Raw genomic sequence first — 7,339 nt, forward strand, 5'->3', positions numbered from 1 at the left:
AATAGAAAGAGAGCGGAAAACGAGAAAGTCGATTGTCCCTTTTCTGAGGATGGCGATTAGTGATTGATCCTTTTCTATGAAAGCAGATGGAAGATGGGTAGACAAATTATCGTCCCTAGAAAAAGACAGGTCAACTTTCTCGAGTTTCCCTCTCTTTCTATTCCCTATTCTGCTTCTGACGGCCGTAGCTAGCGGTCCAGCACCATTTATCGATAGTTAGATGGCATTGAATGATACAATTTCTTACAAAAAAAGGTCCAAAAGTTGATTAAAAAATAAAAATTAATCTTGTGCAAAATCCGGACAAAAATCCGGACAAACTAAAAAATCCTGTAGGACAATTCACACAAGCCCTAAAATGAGGACATGTCCGGGGAAATCCGGACGGATGGTCACCCTAGTTATATTCCTCGCGTCCACCAACATCTGAGAATTTAAATGAATATAATATCAAGTAGTTCAATAACATTATGATCAGCTTTATAAAATAAATACATGTGAAAATATTCCAAATTGTACATTTTTCAAAATGAATTGTGGAATGAAATGTTCAGATGAAAATAGTTTTCAGAATATCTTCATCGTGTATTTTATTTATAATCACAAATTTGAATTGTAAATATTTGTCTTTATCTTGCATAAAAAATGTATTCATGAAGGAGGAAAGAAAGTAGACAAATTTAATAATAAACACGTACATTTGTTTATTTAGTTATCTACTTTTCAGATGCAGATCCGTAAATCGTACGACGCATCTTACAATTTTCAGAGAAAATTTCAACAGAATAGTATCGAACGTTAAAAAAATGTTGCAAAAGCCTCAAGTTAAGAGAACAACAATCCGGGAAAGTAACATTAACATTTTGTACGAAGCACTTAATTAAATTGAAGTTTCCCGTTTTAATGATAATATCTTTGTAATTATTAAAATAATTTTCACAATGCAAAATTAAACACAGTATTTCTAAGCATGGCTCTTTCAATCCACCTTTGTTCACATATTTGGTATAACACAAACATGTTTAACTACAGAATTTTTTAGTACTCTCAGCTAAATGAAATATACTACTAACTTCGTATGGATCTATCCACTCGCTGAAATCACTAAGAACATAAGTGTCGACGCGAAATTGGGTACTAGCAGGCGAAGTTACTGGTAATGCATTAACAGCTGAGATAATATTTTCACTAACAGAAACAGATTGTAATTCATTTCTTTTCCTTTTTTTGCTCCACAAAAATCAAGTAAAAATTAATTGCAATAATTCTTGTAATTCTGCAACATCGCAATATGAGATAGTAGCAAGAATAACTCCAAAATTTAATGCCTTCCAGCCCTTTTCAAAAATGGTTCCTTGAAAAAGATCAAAAACTGCATTCATAAAAATATAATTCTGATCACCATTTCTCGTCTTGATCGAAGCTTTTCTTACTTTAGATGATATTAAACCAAACCATTTTTCTATTATAAGCATAAATGCGGCAGTGGATAGAGCTTCTTGAGGCAATATACCAGTAGCTACAGCAGTTTTTATTGCACTTACAGTTTTAGGAGAAAAAAATCGGACTGAAGCGCCAACGTGCATTTTGTAAAAATTGGAAGCGTCGACATCTTTCCTTTTAATGTGGTGAAGCAAACGTTTTTCCATGTTATTTGATACTTCATAATTCCATAAATGTACAACGTAATTTCCATCGACTATATTTGTAGGAAGATTTTCATGTTCCACGAATGCAAGAGGTAAATATACTTTTTTTATTCAGAAGAGCAGCTTTCAAATTTTCAAGAAATGACACGGGTCTGGCATTGCGTAGATTTCGTGTCCATTAAAAATAAAGAAATTTTGTCTCGTTCCGTTTTTGTCCACCTTTATACCTATATCTGTCCATAGACTCCTATTTCGACCATCTAAATCTGAACTAAGGACGAGAACGTAGAGACCACAAGCTTCTAATGATGACAAAGTTTCTAGCATAAAGTTTTTCATTATATCCTTAGGAATAGATTCTTGTCTGGTAAAATGACAACCAACAACTTGTTTCCATTTATTTTTTGCTCCTCTAACAACTAGTAAGTATAGTTTTTGTCCTACGAGATTATGATCAGCTCCCAATGTAACATTACCTACAAAGACTCCTCTGCTTTTGTCATAATCTTGTTGTTCACTGATAGCAAATTTGTCTCATGATAGGACACAAAATTTGTTGTTTTTTTCCATACTTTCAAATTTGTAACATAAAAGCTCTGGCACGTCCGTAAACAGACCGAAATTTAAGTTGTAATACTAAATTCTTCGCATCAAAGTACTGTACGTTGGAAGTGGAAAACCTAATTCTCGTAGAAATTCGTACCCGTATACCGTAAGAGCAAATCTTAATTTGAGACCTAAAATAATACTCTCGTCACTCCATTTAGATACTCGGCCTTCTTCCAACATTTTTAGTTGGTCAGCATTAAACAATTTTTCATACTTCTCTAATTTGTCTGACAATTTTTGAGTTTCTTTCTTCAGCGAATCACAAGTAGCGTCTCTTACATCTTGAATTTGCCTCAATAACTCTTCATTTTCACATTTGAGTCTTGAAACTATATTTTCAACATTCTGTACATTTTAAAACACAAAATGTGCGAATCAAAATGACAAATTTTACGAGCTTTTGAATATTATACTTTAGGTATCCCCCTGGTCAAATTTCTTTTTTTTTAAATTTTTATCAAATTAAATAAAAAATATGAATGATTTTCATTGTTTGTACAATAAACAAAGTATTTAGTTGTCTAGAAGTGCAAATATTGCAAATGAGCTTAACATTTTTTATTTATAACAAACAAATGTATGCGGAGGAACCATTTTTGGTAAAAATCAGGTATTAGAAGGAATTCATCCATCGGATAGTGATATTCACACTTCTAGCCAATTAAATACTTCGTTTATTGTATAAATAATTAAAATCAGTCAATTCAAATAAATATCTTATTTACTTTTATAAAAAATAATGAAAATAGCTTAATCTAAAAAATTAAGAAATTTGACAGGGAGCCACTTGAAAAAGACAAAATAAAATTTAATTCCAAAAAGAAATTACTTTTTGTAAATGATCAATAAATTTTTTTTAGTATTTTCACAGTTTAAATAGGGTATTTCCTGATTTTGATCATCGATAGGCACATATAAAACTGGATCATCAACATTTAATGGCTGTTGCTCATGCGTACGCACTTGACTATGTTCACCGTGATCTACTTTTGAATTTGAAGTTTGATTAAATGTTTGGGTTGGAAGTCCTTTGACAAGATGCTTATCCGGAATATCTTTAGGATTGTAGAACATAACCTTTTATTTTTATTACCTTATTATTTTTTTTATTTTTATTTAAAGTATTACTAATTTTTAACTAATTAATTGCGGATAGATGTTTCTAAATAATTTTTGCAACAATAATAATGCAAATCTTGTATTAAATTTTATCATTCAAAATTCAGAACTAATTAAACCGTTCAAAATGGAATTATTAAAAAAGTTTAACTTTTAAATAAAAATAATTTCCATTTCGAGGCGATTCAAGTTTTAAAAATTCCATTTGTTAACTCAATTTCTTTATCAAAAATAAATAATACTTAATAAATTGAAAGCATTCAAATGTAAATATTTTGTTTTTAATTGAGGAATCTTTATATATAATTATTTCAGATTAAAATTTCGAAAATAAAAACATTTCAAAACGTTAATAATAAAAATATTTGTAAATGAGAATTATGCAAATTGTATCATTAAAGATTCAAAGCTAATATTATTGCGTCTAAAATTAAATTATTCGAAAATTTCAAATTATAAATAAAAATAATTTTCAGTTCAAAGTGATTCAAGTTTTCGTAATTCTCAACTTTCCCGTGAAGTTTCCAATGTAATAGACGGTCTCGAGTTTAAGGGCTCAATCAGGTAAAGGATTTTGACAGTTCTGGGTCAGAGCCGAGTAGATCCGACCTACTGGCCTGAGATCGCTAGAAGATACCAGGATTGCCCTTTGGAGATCCCAGCTCTATTGTATAAAAATGCTCATCCATCATACATTTGTTACGATACCTTATGTACTTATTTCCGAGGGGGTGGATTAATCTTTGGAGGTAAATTTGGTACATTAAATAATGTAGGAATAGCATTCGGTTTTATTTTTTTCCATTTATTTTTACGATTCGTTTCAAACTGTGAATCTTCAAAAAGTACCTGCGACAGGAATCAATTTCTCATTAGCAAAATACTACCAAGTGGGTGAAATCATGTATAAATAACAAATATTAATAATATTGTATTTTATGCATACGTTACATAAGTGAGAGTTTTTATTTGGTTCCCAATTGCCTCTCCGTATATTCTTAACCCATACATCTCTGCGAACTTTATCTGCAGAGAATGTGAACAACCAAAAACCTGTTTCGGTTCTGTTGCTGCAATTGACTGCTGCACAGTTTGCCATTTTGTTTTTAACATGAGCATAAATGATGCTGTAATAAATAATAAAAATTATAACCGTACGGAAGACACTAAATAAATTTTCTTGCAAAAATGATAATAAAAAAAATTGTTGCATGCATTTTTAAAATAATGCTACTTTCCTCAAATTCATTATTTTCAAAGTGGTACACTCATTTTGTATGCATCATACAATGCACATGTTATACAGTCTAAAGTGAGGTTATGTTAACCTTCATATAAATTTGCCATTGGAACGTAAATACGCCCAATAACTTCGCTACATTAATTGTACTTAGTCTAATATGCTTTTTCTATGTTAACTTAAATAAATAAGTTATTTACTTACGTTTAATAAGTACTTCTTTAGGCTGTATGTGTTCTTCAAAAGTTCCAGCTTCGACACCCCATTCCAGAACACTCCGACAGAAAAGTACTTATTCACACGTTTCCTAGACCTATAATCAAATTTAAACTATTATTTATATAAATAAATATCCAATTTTATTACAGTCAAGCTACAATTCTCGCGTTTAATGTGCACGTTTTGTACATACGGCTCCACTCCATGAACCGAAAATGGCGGATGCACATACCAGACTATTTAGATGCTCTACCTAGAGATGGGACTTTACCCGTCTGACGGGTAAATTTACCAGTTTTACCAATAATGACGGGTCAAGCTGGTAAATCTCGTAAAACTAATATTTTAAACAAATTTTTATCTTTTGAATGTTAATCTATGGTGCAAATTAAGTTTCATGTCCACATAAGTATAATTACAGAAATATCTGTCTTAAGAATTAAAAATTGCACCAATAAAGTGAAAATACGAAATCATAGCCTCAAAACTTAGGCAAATCAGGCGGTGATTTTGAAATTGAACTTTCTAACTTTCAATGAAGAATTAGTTCAATATTAGTTCAGGGACAAAAATAATCACAGACAGTCAAATAAGTAACTATGAAACTTCTATAAAAGCCTATTAGTTTACTAATGAACAAGATATCTTAGAAATTTTTCCATATACATCAAAGACCCGTTTATTGCAAGGCTTCTAAAATGAATGGGTCCCGTTTATTACAGAATAAGGAGAAATTTCACTAGCTCCCACCACTTCATTGGAAGGCAGGTGCCTTTCAGGGAGAACAGCTGATTGGTCCGCTCACTAGCGATGTGAGCTTGCAGTTGTTTCCACGCGCGCATGCTAGATAACGGCGAAATACGTACTGCAATCTTCGGTTTAAAATCAACCCAGTCCCGCCTTTTCAGCTATAGACCTTTTCATTTAAGAAAACGACATTGCGCAAGCGCGAAAAATATATAGCACTTCCATATGAGTTGCGGTCAATTTTTCACTGAAACGTATGCGTGGAAATAGTAAACATTGAAGAAAAAAAATTATCTCACACAATTGGAACTTAAAAAACTTCCCAAAAAAGAAATGTCTAATATACCAGGAGAAAATCCATTGAAAAGAAAAAAGGTTGGTATGCGCAATAGGGGCTGTTTTGGAAAGAGCAAAAGTGAAAGTCGGTGCAAGCCCTACTTGGAATGTACGAGTACTTATTATTTTATTAGATGTCCAAAACCCTGTTTAATATTTCGAAAGAGTGACAAATTTAAATGGTAGAAATTGACAGCACCCACGAACAGGTGCTCTCTCTCTTTGATACCTAAGAATCGAATGAAGGTCAGTAGATCAATTTGTTGTAAACACAATATAAATATCTGTCACAATTACATCAGAAATAGAGAAAGTAAAAGGAAAACAGAATTCATGAAAACAGCCTCGTTAAATGTGATTAACCATATTAGCATAACTTTTGTTCAACTTGTCAAAATCGGTTTTTAAATTAATAGTCAATTTCGACCATTTAAATTTTTCTTGCCTTGATAAGGGTACTGTACGAGTAATGAAACGTTGGTAATGCAATTTTACTTATTTTTATTTTTAATGTTATTTTATTGTAATTTGATGATAATAAAAGTAAAAAAGATGAAAGAAAGAAAAAGAGAAGAAAGGGGATGCGGTTGGCTGCCTTCTCATTTTCCTTCCTCTTTTTTATTTTTATCCAAATTTTTTTTTTTATATCACAATAGGATTTTTTGTTTTTGTTTGTTCGTTGTGGTCCAAATTTGATCGTTGGATTCTTGTTTTTTTTTTGACAGGAGTTTCATCAATTTGATTATTGGACGTTAAATGCAATTTTTAATTTGGATTTTGTGACCACAAATTAATAATTCTTCTGTGGTTTTTTATTAATGAACATTTAATGTAATACAGTGCTGACTCACCAATTTAATTTTGTGAAATTCCAACGATTCAACAATTTATTTTAAACAATTCAGTTTCGAGTTGTTTCATTTTGAATTACTTTCTTTCATTACAAAATTATGAAGAGAGTGAGTGAAAAATTAAATATTTTAAACTGAAATAACATTTAAATAGTATTTACAAATGAATTAAAGCGTTTAATTATGAATCTATTAATTTTAAATTATTTTCATTACAAAAAGCTTATGAAGGTTTAATCAGGCGTTTAAATTTCTTTAAATACTAACGTTTTCTCATTGAAGCAGTTTAATTTTGAAAATTAAAATCTGCATGTACATTCTTTAACTTCGAGCATGAGTTTAAAACCGTCTTTCGAAAGAAAATGTTTTTCGATTATGTATACTCCAACTGTAGTTAATAAAAAAAGTCATGACATTATTTACATCTTTTTAGAGTTTTTCAACTCAGCATGTTTTTTTATCAAAAATGTTCAAATTCAAAATCTGTGAATTATTAATTCTTTCAAGTCTTCCAAACCTGTATTTTAAAATTCTTTACGTTGCAAATTCACACTTTAAAATAAATTCTT

The sequence above is a fragment of the Belonocnema kinseyi genome, chromosome 6, assembly GCF_010883055.1.
Source record: "Belonocnema kinseyi isolate 2016_QV_RU_SX_M_011 chromosome 6, B_treatae_v1, whole genome shotgun sequence".
NCBI lineage: Eukaryota > Metazoa > Arthropoda > Insecta > Hymenoptera > Cynipidae > Belonocnema > Belonocnema kinseyi.